Genomic DNA, 19,587 nt, shown 5'->3' with positions numbered 1-19,587 from the left:
AGGGCGGGACTGGGAGGAGTCAGTAATATGATCTTAGAGTGGAAGCTGCTTCTGCCAGCCCCACCCCTCCCTGCCCACCAACCAATCACCGACCAGAGCTGAGGGGGCGAGGCAAGCACAGCACACTAGCAGCTCTGACTCGAGTCCTCGGAGTAGTGCAGGGTCAGGGAGTCTAAATGAATGGAATGAGTCAAAAGAACCTAAAGATCCGATTAGTTAGTGACTCATTCGATTCATTGAGTTAAAAGACCCGTGAGTCAGACTGTAGAACAGGTTACACTGAGGCTGTCGGCTCTTGTTGCAGCAGTGATAAGATTAACCACCTCCGGACCGCCTAACGCAGGATCGCGTTCCGGAGGTGGCAGCGCTGCGCACAGTCACGCATATACGCGTCATCTCGCGAGACGCGAGACTTCCTGTGAACGCGCGCACACAGGCGCGCGCGCTCACAGGAACGGAAGGTAAGAGAGTTGATCTCCAGCCTGCCAGCGGCGATCGTTCGCTGGCAGGCTGGAGATGTGTTTTTTTTAACCCCTAACAGGTATATTAGACGCTGTTTTGATAACAGCGTCTAATATACCTGCTACCTGGTCCTCTGGTGGTCCCCTTTGTTTGGATCGACCACCAGAGGACACAGGTAGCTCAGTAAAGTAGCACCAAGCACCACTACACTACACTACACCCCCCCCCCCCGTCACTTATTAACCCCTTATTAGCCCCTGATCACCCCTAATCACCCCTGATCACCCCATATAGACTCCCTGATCACCCCCCTGTCATTGATTACCCCCCTGTCATTGATCAACCCCCTGTAAAGCTACATTCAGACGTCCGCATGATTTTTACGGATCCACTGATAGATGGATCGGATCCGCAAAACGCATCCGGACGTCTGAATGAAGCCTTACAGGGGCGTGATCAATGACTGTGGTGATCACCCCATATAGACTCCCTGATCACCCCCCTGTCATTGATTACCCCCCTGTCATTGATTACCCCCCTGTAAAGCTCCATTCAGATGTCCGCATGATTTTTACGGATGCACTGATACATGGATCGGATCCGCAAAACGCATCCGGTCGTCTGAATGAAGCCTTACAGGGGCATGATCAATGACTGTGGTGATCACCCCCCTGTCATTGATTACCCCCCTGTAAAGCTCCATTCAGATGTCCGCATGATTTTTACGGATGCACTGATAGATGGATCGGATCCGCAAAACGCATCCGGACGTCTGAATGAAGCCTTACAGGGGCATGATCAATGACTGTGGTGATCACCCCATATAGACTCCCTGATCACCCCCCTGTCATTGATTACCCCCCTGTCATTGATTACCCCCCTGTAAAGCTCCATTCAGATGTCCGCATGATTTTTACGGATGCACTGATAGATGGATCGGATCCGCAAAACGCATCCGGACGTCTGAATGAAGCCTTACAGGGGCATGATCAAGGACTGTGGTGATCACCCCATATAGACTCCCTGATCACCCCCCTGTAAAGCTCCATTCAGATGTCCGCATGATTTTTACGGATGCACTGATACATGGATCGGATCCGCAAAACGCATCCGGTCGTCTGAATGAAGCCTTACAGGGGCATGATCAATGACTGTGGTGATCACCCCCCTGTCATTGATTACCCCCCTGTAAAGCTCCATTCAGATGTCCGCATGATTTTTACGGATGCACTGATAGATGGATCGGATCCGCAAAACGCATCCGGACGTCTGAATGAAGCCTTACAGGGGCATGATCAATGACTGTGGTGATCACCCCATATAGACTCCCTGATCACGCCCCTGTCATTGATCACCCCCCTATCATTGATTACCCCCCTGTAAAGCTCCATTCAGATGTCCGCATGATTTTTACGGATGCACTGATAGATGGATCGGATCCGCAAAACGCATCCGGACGTCTGAATGAAGCCTTACAGGGGCGTGATCAATGACTGTGGTGATCACCCCATATAGACTCCCTGATTACCCCCCTGTCATTGATTACCCCCCTGTAAAGCTCCATTCAGATGTCCGCATGATTTTTACGGATGCACTGATAGATGGATCGGATCCGCAAAACGCATCCGGACGTCTGAATGAAGCCTTACACGGGCGTGATCAATGACTGTGGTTATCACCCCATATAGACTCCCTGATCACCCCCCTGTCATTGATCAACCCCCCTGTCATTGATCAACCCCCCTGTCATTGATCACCCCTCTGTAAGGCTCCATTCAGATATTTTTTTGGCCCAAGTTAGCGGAATTTTTTTTTTTTTTTCTTACAAAGTCTCATATTCCACTAACTTGTGTCAAAAAATAAAATCTCACATGAACTCACCATACCCCTCACGGAATCCAAATGCGTAAAATTTTTTAGACATTTATATTCCAGACTTCTTCTCACGCTTTAGGGCCCCTAGAATGCCAGGGCAGTATAAATACCCCACATGTGACCCCATTTCGGAAAGAAGACACCCCCAGGTATTCCGTGAGGGGCATATTGAGTCCATGAAAGATTGAAATTTTTGTCCCAAGTTAGCGGAACGGGAGACTTTGTGAGAAAAATATCAATTTCCGCTAACTTGTGCCAAAAAAAAAAAATTTCTATGAACTCGCCATGCCCCTCATTGAATACCTTGGGGTGTCTTCTTTCCAAAATGGGGTCACATGTGGGGTATTTATACTGCCCTGGCATTCTAGGGGCCCCAAAGCGTGAGAAGAAGTCTGGTATCCAAATGTCTAAAAATGCCCTCCTAAAAGGAATTTGGGCACCTTTGCGCATCTAGGCTGCAAAAAAGTGTCACACATCTGGTATCGCCGTACTCAGGAGAAGTTGGGGAATGTGTTTTGGGGTGTCATTTTACATATACCCATGCTGGGTGAGAGAAATATCTTGGTCAAATGCCAACTTTGTATAAAAAAATGGGAAAAGTTGTCTTTTGCCAAGATATTTCTCTCACCCAGCATGGGTATATGTAAAATGACACCCCAAAACACATTCCCCAACTTCTCCTGAATACGGCGATACCACATGTGTGACACTTTTTTGCAGCCTAGGTGGGCAAAGGGGCCCATATTCCAAAGAGCACCTTTAGGATTTCACAGGTCATTTACCTACTTACCACACATTAGGGCCCCTGGAAAATGCCAGGGCAGTATAACTACCCCACAAGTGACCCCATTTTGGAAAGAAGACACCCCAAGGTATTCCGTGAGGGGCATGGCGAGTTCCTAGAATTTTTTATTTTTTGTCACAAGTTAGTGGAAAATGCTTATTTTTTTTTTTTTTTTTTTTTTCATACAAAGTCTCATATTCCACTAACTTGTGACAAAAAATAAAAACTTCCATGAACTCACTATGCCCATCAGCGAATACCTTGGGGTCTCTTCTTTCCAAAATGGGGTCACTTGTGGGGTAGTTATACTGCCCTGGCATTCTAGGGGCCCAAATGTGTGGTAAGGAGTTTGAAATCAAATTCTGTAAAAAATGACCTGTGAAATCCGAAAGGTGCTCTTTTGAATATGGGCCCCTTTGCCCACCTCGGCTGCAAAAAAGTGTCACACATCTGGTATCTCCGTAATCGGGAGAAGTTGGGGAATGTGTTTTGGGGTGTCATTTTACATATACCCATGCTGGGTGAGAGAAATATCTTGGCAAAAGACAACTTTTCCCATTTTTTTATACAAAGTTGGCATTTGACCAAGATATTTATCTCACCCAGCATGGGTATATGTAAAAAGACACCCCAAAACACATTCCTCAACTTCTCCTGAATACAGAGATACCAGATGTGTGACACTTTTTTGCAGCCTAGGTGGGCAAAGGGGCCCACATTCCAAAGAGCACCTTTCGGATTTCACAGGTCATTTACCTACTTACCACACATTTGGGCCCCTAGAATGCCAGGGCAGTATAACTACCCCACAAGTGACCCCATTTTGGAAAGAAGAGACCCCAAGGTATTCGCTGATGGGCATAGTGAGTTCATGGAAGTTTTTATTTTTTGTCACAAGTTTGTGGAATATGAGACTTTGTATGAAAAAAAAAAATAAAAAAAAAATAAGCATTTTCCACTAACTTGTGACAAAAAATAAAAAATTCTAGGAACTCGCCATGCCCCTCACGGAATACCTTGGGGTGTCTTCTTTCCAAAATGGGGTCACTTGTGGGGTAGTTATACTGCCCTGGTATTCTAGGGGCCCAAATGTGTGGTAAGGAGTTTGAAATCAAATTCAGGAAAAAATGAGGAGTGAAATCCGAAAGGTGCTCTTTGGAATATGGGCCCCTTTGCCCACCTAGGCTGCAAAAAAGTGTCACACATCTGGTATCCCCGTACTCAGGAGAAGTTGAGGAATGTGTTTTGGGGTGTCTTTTTACATATACCCATGCTGGGTGAGATAAATATCTTGGTCAAATGACAACTTTGTATAAAAAAATGGGAAAAGTTGTCTTTTGCCAAGATATTTCTCTCACCCAGCATGGGTATATATAAAATGACACCCCAAAACACATTCCCCACCTTCTCCTGAGTACGGAGATACCAGATGTGTGACACTTTTTTGCAGCCTAGGTGGGCAAAGGGGCCCATATTCCAAAGAGCACCTTTCGGATTTCACAGGTCATTTTTTACAGAATTTGATTTCAAACTCCTTACCACACATTTGGGCCCCTAGAATGCCAGGGCAGTATAACTACCCCACAAGTGACCCCATTTTGGAAAGAAGAGACCCCAAGGTATTCGCTGATGGGCATAGTGAGTTCATGGAACTTTTTATTTTTTGTCACAAGTTAGTGGAATATGAGACTTTGTAAGAAAAAAAAAAAAAAAATCATCATTTTCCGCTAACTTGTGACAAAAAATAAAAAGTTCTATGAACTCACTATGCCCATCAGCGAATACCTTAGGGTGTGTACTTTCAGAAATGGGGTCATTTGTGGGGTGTTTGTACTGTCTGGGCATTGTAGAACCTCAGGAAACATGACAGGTGCTCAGAAAGTCAGAGCTGCTTCAAAAAGCGGAAATTCACATTTTTGTACCATAGTTTGTAAACGCTATAACTTTTACCCAAACCATTTTTTTTTTACCCAAACATTTTTTTTTTATCAAAGACATGTAGAACTATAAATTTAGAGCAAAATTTCTATATGGATGTCGTTTTTTTTGCAAAATTTTACAACTGAAAGTGAAAAATTTCATTTTTTTGCAAAAAAATCGTTAAATTTCGATTAATAACAAAAAAAGTAAAAATGTCAGCAGCAATGAAATACCACCAAATGAAAGCTCTATTAGTGAGAAGAAAAGGAGGTAAAATTCATTTGGGTGGTAAGTTGCATGACCGAGCAATAAACGGTGAAAGTAGTGTAGGTCAGAAGTGTAAAAAGTGGCCTGGTCTTTCAGGGTGTTTAAGCACTGGGGGCTGAGGTGGTTAAGGGACAGGAGCAGAGAGATAAGAGAAGGGACAGATGACACAGTTCAGCACATAGTTTTCCCTGTGCATTCACATTTCACATCACTTGGTTCGTTGTACTACTGTCAGTATCAGACTGTTGTCACTGTGGGGAACAATGCACAACAGACAACAATTCACATTGCACACCACAGTGACAGCTTCCTCCTGTCCGCCTGTCCAACGTCAGCCTCAGCTTCCCTTTACTATAAAAAAATCACTCTTCCTGACACTCAATACTAATCAGAGACGAGTTCAACTTCAGAGAGCTGAAGAGCCGACTCACTGCAGTGTCACTGACTGAGTCAGCAGCTGCGCATGCGCACCGGCACCTAGAGTCTTCAGTTCACTTGCGAGTCAGCTCAGCAGTCTGACTCGCCAAGTGAACCGAAGATCCGATTCTGATCCGAATGAGCTGATTCAAATGAACCGATTCACCTAAAAGATCCGAACTTCCCATCACTATCTCCTGCACACTGTGCCGTGCAGGAGGAGGAGCTTACCGGCGCACTTCCTCCTGTCCCAGAACGCAGTGAGACAGGCCGGCTCCCTCCACATATAGCGCTCCTCCTCCTGCACACTCTGGTACGTGCAAGAGGCGGAGCTTACCGGCGCACTTCCTCCTTCCCAGGGGCGCAGTGAGACAGGGCTTCCTCCACATATAGCGCTCCTCCTCCTGCACACTCTGGTACGTGCAAGAGGCGGAGCTTACCGGCGCGCTTCCTCCTGTCCCAGAGCGCAGTGAGAGACGGCTCCCTCCACATATAGCGCTCCTCCTCCTGCACACTCTGGTACGTGCAAGAGGCGGAGCTTACCGGCGCACTTCCTCCTGTCCCAGAGCGCAGTGAGAGACGGCTCCCTCCACATATAGCGCTCCTCCTCCTGCACACTCTGGTACGTGCAAGAGGCGGAGCTTACCGGCAAACTTCCTCCTGTCCCAGAGCGCAGTGAGACAGGCCGGCTCCCTCCACATATAGCGCTCCTCCTCCTGCACACTCTGGTACGTGCAAGAGGCGGAGCTTACCGGCAAACTTCCTCCTTCCCAGGGGCGCAGTGAGAGACGGCTCCCTCCACATGCAGGCACCAGCGCTTTCTCCCTCAGTGCGCTCACAGGTCCCTCCTCCCCTGCAGCAGCGGCAGCACATAAGGGAGCTTCAAGCTCCAAAGGACACTTACGTGCTGCTGGAGAGGGGAGGGACATCACCACTGCCACCAATGAAATAAATGTCACATTTGGAAAGTAAGGGGTGCGTGGAGAGGGCTACAGAGAGGCGGGAACACGTCACTGACTCCAGTGTCATGTTCCCATCTCCCCTGGGCCATCTTCTTTAGGTAACCTGATTAAATAAAGTGATTAAGCCCCATCAAACCATGATAGTTTTGTTCCGCATCCAATTCCCATTATTGGGGCATTGGATGCGGACCCCTTAGTTTCAATGGAGCGGAAAAAGATGCAGACAGCACACAGTGTGCTGTCTGCATCTCTTGGGGCCCCATTGTAATTAAGGGGCCGCATCCAATCCCCCAATAATGGGAATTGGATGCGGAACAAAACTATCATATGTCTGTTCTGTGGCTTGGGTTGCCACCCGGCCAGTAGTTCACCAGCAAGGCTGGTATTTTAGTTCCCTTGCCGGTGCCAGAATTTTCCTGTAAAGACTGTTAGGGTACTTTCACACTTGCGGCAGGACGGATCCGACAGGCTGTTCACCCTGTCAGATCCGTCCTGCCGCTATTTCGCCGGACTGCCACTCCCCATTGACTATAGCGGGAGTGGAGCTACGGTGCAGCATGGCAGTGCACGGCGTGAGGCCGCCAGACGAAAAAGTCGAACATGTAGTACTTTTAGTCTGGCGGCCTCTCACCGTGCTGCGCCGTAGCTCTGCCCCCATCCCCATTATAGTCGATGGGCACAGAGCAGCGGCACGGCGAAGTAGTGGCAAAATGGATCTGACAGGGTGAGCAGCCTGTCGGATCCATCCTTCTGCAAGTGTGAAAGTACCCTTACTAATGAGCGCTTCCATCATGGAACGCCCATTAGTACAGCCGGTACCTCCACCGCAACTTGTGCTAGTAAAAAAATTCATAAAATTACGGTACCTCCACCTCCATTTGCTCACGCTGTGGAGAGCACTCCCTGCTGACTAGAAGCTCAAGACAGGACCTACAAGACGTCATCACGTTGGAGCACCGGTCCTGAGCTTGCAGTCAGCAACGAATGTTCACCGCAGCCAGGTGAATGCAAATTTTATTTAATTTTTTTGCAAAAGCAGAGAAGGGGGGCACTAATGGGGGCATTACTCTTACTGGGGGCACTAATGGGGACATTATTCTTACTGGGGGCATTATTCTTACTGGGGCACTAATGTGGCCATTACTAATTCTGGGACTTACCCGGGGCGCTCCACTATAACGTCAGAGCGCCCCACGCGCATGGATCACATGATCGCATGGCATCTTTACTGTTGGCGTTCAGCTCGGACCTTCACCTGACTGCAGACCCAGGTATGTGGACCTTTAATAAAACTAGTTGAGTACCCCTGCTATATACCGTAATCGAAAACCATAAGGGGAAGGAAGCTACAGAATAATTTTTAAAGAAGGATGGCACACTACCCTCTGAACAAATCGAGTTCATAGGCGAATGTATCCTATTCATCTTGGGACATAATTTTTTAAAATTTGAGGAACATTTTTATTTACAGACATGGGGTACAGCTATGGAGACCAGATTCGCATCGAGTTTCGCAAATCTATACATGGGAAGATGGGAGGAGTCTACCATCTTTCCCAGTGGACATCTTCGGGCAAATCTGGTCCTCTGGTAACGTTTTATTGATGATATTATTTTTATTTGGAAGGGTGGGGAGGATCTTTTAAATGAATTTTTAGTTGAAATTAATAAAAATGATTTTTACCTTCAATTTACCCCATTTTGTAGTTCACAACAGATACATTTTCTAAATCTAACGATTAGTATCCAAAATAACCAGATTCAGACACAAACATATACAAAACCCACAGACAGTAATAGTTTTATTTCCCTTGACAGTTGTCACCTACCAATCTGGTTAACTAATATCCCACAGAGCCAATACATTAGGTTGCGGCGTAACTGTACAACCCTGGCACAATTCAATAAGGAAGCTAATACCTTGCAGAATAAATTTGAAGAAAAAGGTTATAAAAAAGATAAACTGGAGCAAATCAAACATGAAATAGCACAAATAGATAGACAAACTCTCCTCCAGAGAAAAAAAGAAAAAACTGCAACAGGTGAAAAGAACAAAGAAGATACCACTATTTTCAAAGTTCCTATCATTACGCCATACAATGAAAGAGAATTCCTTCTCAGAAGAATTGTTAAACGCCATTGGGATATTTTAAAACAGGACAAAGTTATAGGGGACAAAATTCGCCAATATCCGTGTTTCATATTTAAAAGGGCACAGAACTTGGGTAATTTGGTGGCCCCCTCTGTAAAAACCCAAAGAAATCAAAATTCAGAAACCACAAGGAAGAAATGTGTTTTTTTCCCTTGTAAAATTTGCAAAGCCTGCCAGCATGTTAAACATAGTGGACCAATAGAAACAATAGAGGGTGTAAACAAGGTGTACAAAATAGATAGCTATTTAACTTGCCATACAATTGGCATAATCTACTTTATAAAATACCCATGTGCTAAAATATATGTAGGGAGGACAAAAAGGAGCCTCCAAACAAGGATAAAGGAACATATAAGAAATATTAAAAAGAAGTTCGTAGGGCATCCACTCTCATACCATTATTCAGAAAAGCATGGGGGCAGTTTTTTAGCATCCATCTTTGGAGCAATAGAAAAAATTATACCGGGCAAAAGAGGGGGGATTATATCAAATTAATGTAAAAAAATTTAACTAAATGGATATATAATCGAGACACTCTCGCCCCAAAGGGACTTAACCAAGAGATAGAATTATTTGTGTAACATCCCAGGGTTATGTTACTAAACTCTTTTACCCCGCTACAACCTGTTAAGTGTATCTGCATTGTCATCCTGTGTAATTTAACATCACATTCTCACAAATGTGCATTTTCTAAGCCTGTTGCATGTATTTGCTGTAATTTTCATGTTCACCAGCAGGGGGCAGCAATGTGTTACTAGGGCTTTAGTAACAGTTTAGCATATCTAGACTGGAATAGTACATTCCAGTTTAGCTCCCCCCTCTTTGAGGAGGTGTGGAATGTTCCTACATTCTGCCTCATGGGGAGAAAAGGAAGTTATAGTTAGTGTGCCAGCCACCCCAGCTAGGGGAAGGCTGTGCAAGTAGGAGCTCCCAGAAATAGGGATCCCAAGCCAGGATCTTGTCTCGGTTGAGACCAAAGATCTTCATTCCCAGCCTGAGCCTTCAGCCTTAACTGGTGACAAGCAAGCAGCCATCTCCAGAACTCCAGGACGAACCATTCCCTGTGAGCATAACTGTGAGTACCATCCAGAGACCAGGAGAAGCCAAATTCCTCCTTAGTTAGTCAGTCCCATACCAAGCAGAAGATAGACAGAGCAGAAGACAGATTCCTGCCATATTCTCCAGGCACATGATAGGAGCAGAAGAGATATTGATCCCTGCCATACATTGCCAATACCTGCTGGGACTCAAGACTATTGCTGTACCTCATATGGATTACTGCTGCACTGTAGTAAAGACAAGTTCGAATTATATTTCAAGTCTGGATCTCATTTATTGCTACCAAGTTCCTCACTTACTCCTACTAGCAACACACTCATTTATTGCAAGTGAGCCAGGATCCAGGATTCCAGCCGTACCAAGGTAGGAGACACCGTTGACACTATTAATGCTACCACACAGAGACATTACACCACTCTGGCATTCCTAACCTGGTACGTGAGTTGCAACACCTTAAAGGGCCCTGAGACTGTACCCTGCGCACGCTGCAATTGGCGTCACGAACAAAAACTATAGACTTATATTTCCATATCCGGACACACTGCATAATTTGGCGTCCGCGTAACCGTACCACGGTCCTGCTCATTGCATTTTTGGCGTCACAAACAGGATCGAGCTGTGTGCCAACAGAAATGAATTGTGTGCCAACAGAACCGGATACAATTTTGTGCCAACAGAACCGGATCCAATTGTGTGCTCAACTGGATCAAATTGCATGTTTTACAGTACTGCAAGATCTGAGAATTGTGCCAAAAACCCTGAAAATGGACTTTATTACTTTCATTGAGGGACCAGAAAACGCTGCATTGTGCGCGTCAGCACTGTAAGGGTTAATCAGCCATTTTTCCCTCATGGCGCAGTGTCTTTATGGCTTTCAAGAGAGCGAAAATGATGACTATGCCCCCATAGAGGCGGGAAATCTAAAGACTGCCCACCAAGAACTTTGCAATGCGAGCCAAGTGAGTGCAGACTCCTCCCTCTGGGCTCCACCCTCATGTCCTGCACTGATTGTGACAGAGGAGCCAAGGAAGATGGAGCAGTCCCCAAAGCCAAAGTGGGACCAGATGGCGATACCAGAAGAACCAGTGTATGAGGCTCACCCACCAGAAATCCGGGTCTCCCAGCTTGTGAAGAGAGCTGGCCCCAGCGCTTTTGGAGTGTCCCCGGAGGCTGTGAGTTCCTCAACTAGTGGCGAGATGGCCGCCGCTGCTCAAACAAAGATGGCCGCCGTTCCGAAACCCACTCCCGCGGATGGAGACGTCGTATCTCCAGTCCGAACCCCGGAGGCTGTGGATCCCTCCGCGATGGCCGAACGCACAGACAAGACGTCCCCCAAGATGGCCGACAGCGTCAAGCCTGCTCCTGCGGATACTCCCGCCAGCCAAGCTGCCCAGGCCCCGAACATACCTGCACCACAGACGGCGACTGGACCCCGCGATGACCACCAGGAGGCATCGGAACCGGCCGCCCGGCCGCGACATCAGGTAGGAGCAGACACGCTCCCTGAGGCCCAGGCCCGGTCCAAAGCTGCCCCTGCACCGCTCCCTGTGGGTCCCGATACCCCGGATAGGCCCAAGCCTGCTCCGCCATTCACACATACTGGTGCGGCGGAGGCGGCTGGGACTTCCACTCCGCCGCCCAGAACCAACACCTCCAGAGCAGGACGCCTCAATCCTGAGGTCCCCATAGTGAGCCCTGAAATCCCTGTGGCTCCAACTCTACAGGTGGGGCAAATAAATAACTCTGTCCTTACTTTCAATCCCAGAGTGCAACCCTACATACTGCCCTGGAAGCAGCCCCAGGCACTCTCTGTTTGCCTACCAAAGCCCCTTCAGCCGGAGGTTTTGTCCACCTCTGCACCGGCTAGGGATCCCGGCTTGCAGCATGTCACAGCTGCATTCACCAGGCTTACTGCTCAGCCAATTCCAAAATACACCACAAGAGGGCAGTGGTGCACCACTACAGCTGCAGAGAGCACCAGACAGTTTAAGGAAAAACTTTTGCATCCTCAAATCTGGGATCCAGGAGGAAGATTTCCAGACTTTCCTGTGAGAAAAACTACCCATTGTGGAAATTACCCACTACCTTGTGTGGATTATAATTAACTTTGCTGTTCCATTGGATTACAATTGACTATAATGATAATATTGATTGCACTGATATTTGCATAATGTTTTTGCACAAATTTTTCCAGTTTATAGGTTGAGCAACGTTCAAGTAACATGCCCATTGTGTGTATTCTCTCCTAGGTGCCGCAATGTGATTCCTGCACTATTTGTGATGATTGCACTTAACATTGCACTTAACAAAAAATTTAGCAACTTACTCAGTATGCCTTATTTTACAGCTCTTATTCTCTCATTTCTTTATACGGACTGCCTTTATACGGACGCTTAATACTAATGGCCTACATCTGGATTTATATATCCCGGGTACCCAGGGTAGGACCAAGTGGTAAGTCCAGGCAGGTCTAATAACTACACGGGTAACCCCGCTGCTTCGGGAATCGTTAGAAGTCATAGACCGCTCCTTCCCGTTCGTTTAATGTTCAGGATTGCTCCCATCCTGAGGTGTCTTATTTCCAGGACTTTCATGGGATTATCATACCCTCCTCCTGTGACATTGCCAGAAGCGCATGGAGACGCTAATACCTCCCCTTCTGAGCCTTTGCCTAAGGTATGGCGCCTCAAACCTTAGAGCCATAATTTAGCTACCCCTTAGTCACCATAGTGATCGTGCTTTAAGCCAAATTTCTCAGACTTTGGTGCAGGAAAGGGAATACAGGATAAAGCCACCCTTCCATTTGCCAGTATTTCATTACACCATGGTGGGACTACAGAGTAAAGACACTCCCATGCTTTCTTTGGTGTTCGTGGCCAGAACACTACAAAGTCAGTCAGTAATGTTTGCTTAGTGCAGTATTTGGTTCACTGATTATACCAAGAGTGGTTGTGTGTGTTGAACACCTTTTTTTATTTTTTATTAATTATCTTTATTAATATATCAAAACAAATTACAATAAACAAAAGAATTAAGTAAATACTCCCCCTCTTCAATATATTTTCCCCTTATCTAAATTCCCTGTACCAACCCCCCTCCCCCCCACCCCAAACCTGTGATGCGTCCAAAAAAAATAAAAAATAAGATAATAATAAATTCATAAATAACGTTTTAGAAATGATCACAACCAGTCAAATCTTCCAACCGCCCCATATCTTGATCCACTTCTCATCCGCATCTCTCTGCCTATACAAGATTTGCTCGTAGTTTTTTGCCTTGTTAACTAGGTTTATCCATGTATTTAGTTCTGGAGTATGTCGAGCAAACCAGGTCCGACTAACCAAAATTCTAGCTAGCAGCAGTATCCTGCCTAAGAGGATCTTTTGATACTTATGGCTACTTATTTTGGAAAACTCATTAAGCAAAAACACTTGTGGTTCAAAGGGTATTTATATTTTAAGTTTATAAGTGATGAAGTTATTAATACTATTCCAGTATTTTATAAGTTCTGGGCAGGTCCAGATCATATGGAGATAGTCCGCACCTGAGGTATCACATCTAGGGCACTTAGATGTATCTCTTAGCCCCCATTTATTCAACCATGTAGGGGTGACATATAGTCTATGGCAAATATTAAAATGTACTAGAACATGATTAAAGTTCTGGGATAGTGAACCTAAATTCGCAAAGATATTCCTCCATCCTTCTAATTGTATATTCGGACAATCCAATTCCCAGGCTCTTTGTCTTGGTGACTGTGTATCACTAAACCGTGCCTTAACTAATAGTTTATATATATTTGAAATCTTCATTCTAGAAGGTGTCCTCCCTATCCGATCATTCAAAAAGGATGCATAAAAGCTTTTTCAGAGATGAGTTTTCACTTCGTGAAAACTCATATCCTACAGTATATTCTAACACAGAGGCGTTCCCATAGTGATGGGGACGCTTCTAGTTAGAATATACTACGAACTGTGTACATGACTGCCCCCTGCTGCCTGGCAGCACCCGATCTCTTACAGGGGGCTGTGATCCGCACAATTAACCCCTCAGGTGCTTCACCTGAGGGGTTAATTGTGCATATCATAGCCCCCTATAAGAGATCAGGGGCTGCCAGGCAGCAGGGGGCAGACCCCCCTCCCTCCCCAGTTTGAATATCATTGGTGGCCAGTGTGCCCCCCCACCCCCCTATTGTAATATCATTGGTGGCCAGTGTGCGGCCTCCCCCGGCCACCCCCCCTCCCTCTATTGTAATATCATTGGTGGCCAGTGTGCGGCTCCCCCCCTCCCTCTATTGTATTATTATCATTGGTGGCCAGTGTGCGGCCTCCCCTCCCCCCCCCGATCATTGGTGGCAGCGGAGATTCCGATCGGAGTCCCAGTTTAATTGCTCTGGGGCTCCGATCGGTAACCATGGCACCCAGACCAGGACGCTACTGCAGGCCTGGTTGCCATGGTTACTTAGCAATATTACAATATTAGAAGCATCATGCTTACCAGCTGGCTGCTGCGCTGTCTGTGTCCGGCCGGGAGCTCCTCCTACTGGTAAGTGACAGGTCTGTGCGGCGCATTGCTTAATGATCTGTCACTTACCAGTAAGAGGAGCTCCCGGCCGGACACAGACAGCGCAGCAGCCAGCAGGTAAGTATGATGCTTCTAATATTGTAATATTGCTAAGTAACCATGGCAACCAGGCCTGTAGTAGCGTCCTGGTTGCCATGGTTACCGATCGGAGCCCCAGAGGAGGGGAGAGGGGAGGCCGCACACTGGCCACCAAGCCGCACACTGGCCACCAATGATATTACAATAGAGGGGGGGGGCCGGGGGGGGTCCGCACACTGGCCACCAATGATATTACAATAGAGGGGGGCCGACAGAGGCCGCACACTGGCCACCAATGATATTACAATAGAGGGAGGGGGGGCCGCACACTGGCCACCAATGATATTACAATAGAGGGGGGGCCGAGGGGGGGCTGCACACTGGCCACCAATGATATTCAAACTGGGGAGGGAGGGGGGTCTGCCCCCTGCTGCCTGGCAGCCCCTGATCTCTTACAGGGGGCTATGATACGCACAATTAACCCCTTCAGGTGCGGCACCTGAAGGGTTAATTGTGCTGATCACAGCCCCCTGTAAAAGATCGGGTGCTGCCAGGCAGCAGGGGGCAGTCATGTACACAGTTCGTAGTATATTCTAACTAGAAGCGTCCCCATCACTATGGGAACGCCTCTGTGTTAGAATATACTGTCGGATCTGAGTTTCACGATGTAACTCAAATCCGATATGATGGTATATTCTAACATAGATGCGTTCCCATGGTGATGGGGACGCTTCAAGTTAAAATATACCATCGGATTGGAGAAAACTCCGATCCTATGGTATATTAACTCCTGACTTTACATTGAAAGTCAATGGGGGACGGATCCGTTTGAAATTGCACCATATTGTGTCAACGTCAAACGGATCCGTCCCCATTGACTTGCATTGTAATTCAGGACGGATCCGTTTGGCTCCAAAAATCAAGGAAGACCCACGGACGAAAAAATTGTCACGGATCACGGAAAAACGGAACCCGTTTTTAGCTGACCGCAAAAAAAAAAACGGTCGTGTGCATGAGGCCTAACCCCGCTCATGGCTCCTCAGTAGCCCAGATTCCAGAAGGGTAAATATATTATTATGAACATGACTCCCTACTAGCCTCCCTAGAAGTGCACTATTCATTGATTCATAGCACATCAATAGCTGGGCAGCAATAAAGTACCCTTTAAGATAGGGGAGGTTTAAACCCCCACACTCCAGTGGTTTATATAGATATTCGAGTTTTATTCGAACTCGTTTTCTTCCCCACACTAAATCATTAATTATTCTTTCCATGAGTTTAAAATATTTGCACATAAAGGAATTGTGGTAGTATCACCATTTTAACCAGTGAAACTCGGTCAGCTCTAGATAGGGGAAGTCTCAGCCAGATCCCTATTTTAGCTCTAGTTTTCGTTATTAGGGGGATCAGATTAAGTTGTACAAAATTTTCAACCCTGGGCGATATAATCAAGCCCAAGTATTGAAAAGTGTCAACAATGTCCAATTGGGTCACGAGAGCCTCTTTCTGAGGTAACTGGTCTTTTGGCATCAAACTGGTCTTAGACCAGTTTATAAGCAGATCAGAGACCTCACCAAATGATTTAACCATTTGAATAGTTATAGGAAGAATTGTTTCCGTGTGGTCTATAAAAAAAAGAACATCACCCGCATATAAAGAGATACGGTCTTGCGCTCCTAGTGTTCCAAATCCTTTAACCTGATCATCCTGCCTAATGGCCAAAGCTAAGGGTTCAATATAAATATCGAATAACAGTGGGGATAGTGGGCAGCCCTGCCGCGTACCTCTATTTAAATCAAAACTAGTGGTCAGAATCCCATTAAGACTCAGTTTTGCCGTGGGAGATCTATACATTAATTTAAGGATATTTATAAATCTTTCCCCAAAGCCCATCCTTGTCAGAACCCTCCAGAGGAAGCGCCACTCCACCCTGTCAAAGGCCTTAGAGGCATCCAGTGACAGGATGGAGCGGGTAGTCCCCCCAGGGGCATGTATGTTGGCAAAGAGCCGATGCAGATTGTGATGCGTACCCTTGTTTGGAATAAAGCCATTCTGATGTGGATGGACAATGGAGGAAATAACCCTAGAGAGCCTTGTGGCCAAAATCCTTGCAAGGAGCTTTACATCTGCATTAAGCAGTGAGATTGGTCTATACGATTCCAGATCTGCAGGATCCTTGCCTTTTTTTGGAATTAATGTTATTACGGCTTCCATCATTGAATCTGGCAGTTTTCCATCCTCCACCGATTCAGCAAAGACCCCCAACAGTCTAGGGAGAATAAACTCCTTGTATTTACTATAGAATTCGTATGGGAGTCCATCTGAACCGGGTGTGGAATTGGCCGAACTTAATTTAATTGCCCCCTCAAGTTCCTACATTGAGAACTTGCTTTCTTTTGAGCGCCAGTAATAGTTGGGAAAACAATGCCATCAAGATAAGAATCCATCATTTCATCTGTAATCTTGGATTGAGCTCTATAAAGATCTAAAAAGTAGTCCACAAAAGCTTTCTCTACAGGACCCTGTCCACTAACCGTCCTACCATTGGCCAGTCGGACATTATCTATATATTTTTTAGATTCTTGACTCGCGATCACTCTGGACAGAAGTTTACCAGGTCGCCCTGACTCTGTAAAATATTTTTGCCCTTTAAAAAATAAACTTTGTTGGGCCTTGTCCAGCAAGAAATTAGAGTATGCTTGTGTGGTCCTTTGCATACTTTCCCTATTCTCCTCCGTCTTATTTGTATAGAAGGATTGTGTCGCCAGAGATGCTAGCTCTTCTAAGTTTTTCTGTTTTTTCCCGTACTCCTTTCTGAGGTTCGCAATATTACTGACCATCATTCCCCTCATATAGGCCTTAAAGGTGTCCCATACCACCTGGATTTTTGCTGAGCCATAGTTGTTATCCCAGAATCGGTTGATTTCATTCTGAATTATTTCATGTCCCTTTATTACTGATAACCAATAAGGGTTTAATCTAAATGGGGGTCTCTGTATGTATCTTTCCTGAGTCAAACATAGTTCAAGGAGTAGCGGCAAGTGGTCCGAGAATGACCTTGTTTCATACTTCATTCGCTTTACCAGTCTCACATATTTTCTATTTATCAAGGCAAGGTCTATTCTGGACATAGATTTACCTGCTTTACTAATACATGAAAAGGCCCTTTTCCCCTGTCCTAGGTATCCCCAAACATCTTCGAACCCAGTCTCAGAGCAAAACCGTGCCAAGGGTTATCTCCCTTGCTACTCGTAGAAACCCTATCCAATACAGGATTAATGACACAGTTAAAATCGCCAATAATCAATGTTGGACACTCTGGCCATTTATCCATGAATGATAGCAAAGAATTGAGGACTGAAAAAGAGAATGGCGGTGGAATATAGATAAAAGTCAAGATACATGTCTTCCCCATCAGCCTGCAGTATAGGAAGATAAATCTCCCGTGCTGGTCGACAGAGGATGCTTCGCACACGAAATCAATCATTCTATGTATAAAAACAGTAGCACCTCTGGAGTAGCTGGAAAAAGTGGAATGATACGTGTGCGCAGCCCATCCCCTGCCGACCACCCTGGAGGTGGTTTCCAAGAAACACACTATTGCTGGGAGATGGATCTGTGTCAGATCAAAGACCGCTTGTCTCTTTCCTCTATCCCCCAAACCACGTACATTCCAAGCGAGAATTCTAATAGACATTATAAAAAGCGGTTAGGGGGGGTAAAGGAAGAGGAAAGAAAAAAAAGAAAAAAGAAAAAAAAGGATGCATCACAGCCCAGATCCCACCCCCCATACAAATAATCCACCACATATTGTAGCAGATTTCTCTCCTGTGACCATCCCTCCCACACTCCCCCTGCTCAGCACCTCCCGACTAAATAACGGAGAAAAAATATATTGCAGGTATAAAAAAAAAAACTCTAGTAGTTATTGTTCCCCGCAAGTCCTAGAACAACTGAGTCACATATCATTGCGTTCAAGCCAATCCGCGGCTTTGTCCGGAGTATCAAAAAATAGGATTGTGTCCTTAAAAATAATCTGAAGTTTTGCTGGGAACATAAGGGAGTATTTAATATCCCATCATAAATGAGCGTCTCTTTTCTTGGATGTCTTTTGAAAAATCAGGAAAAAAGGCCAATCTATTTCCGTTATATACAACTGGTGAGCATTCCCTCGCCCTTCTCAGTAACATATCTCTGTGCCTAGTAGTCAATAATTTAACAAGAAATGTCCGAGGTTGTCTCCCAGGGATTGGTTTGCCACCTGGGACCCGATGAGCTCTTTCTATCATAAATAGTGGAGAAAACGGATCCCTCCCAAAGTTCTCAAGGATTAACGTCTGTATAAATTGAATTGAATTCTTATCTTCGGCACCCTCTGGGACCCCCAGAATTCTCACGTTATATCTTCGCGATCTATCTTCAAGATCCACCACCTTTTTCTTCAGAAGATTAAATTCTACCTTCAGAGTGGAGATTTCAGAGTTTGTTTTTTGGGATTCATTCTGTATAAGACCCATGGTGCTCTCCACATTCTTGACTCTATCTCGAATTTTTGACATATCGTCTCTAATCAATCCCACATCAACTTGGATGGACTCGAGCTGAGTTGTAATGCCCTGTATTAAATCCCCGTTTTGTTTTACCGCCAGCAATATTTCTTTTAGCGGGGAGGAATTGACAGTAGGCGTATCTTCTCCCTCCATTCCCTCTTCCTCCTGAGATTGTCCAGGGACTTTTTGTGGTTCTGTTTCCGTCACCCCAAAATTATATATTTTTTTGGAACCAATGTCCTTTTGTCCCCCCCTCGTATTCACCCTTGGAGACCTCAAGAATTTATCTATTTTTGTCGCTTCAAAGGTTTTGGTATTCGGTTTCTGGCCGGAGAGGTCCGCCGAGCACCTACTATTTTTTGGAGCCATTTCTTTTTTTTTTTTTCTTTTTCCTCCTCTCTTACCCCTTATTTTTCAAACTGTTGTCTTCTTTTTTTTTTCTTTCTTTTTTCCCCTTTATCTTTTTCCTTTTTTTTTTTCCCTTTTCTCCTCCCTTTTTACCTCCTTTTCTTCCTCTTTTTTTTCCTTTTCTCGCCT

The sequence above is a fragment of the Bufo bufo genome, chromosome 9 (assembly GCF_905171765.1).
Source record: "Bufo bufo chromosome 9, aBufBuf1.1, whole genome shotgun sequence".
Lineage (NCBI taxonomy): Eukaryota > Metazoa > Chordata > Amphibia > Anura > Bufonidae > Bufo > Bufo bufo.
The sequence above is the reverse complement of the archived record's forward strand: the minus strand, read 5'-3'. Positions refer to the sequence as shown.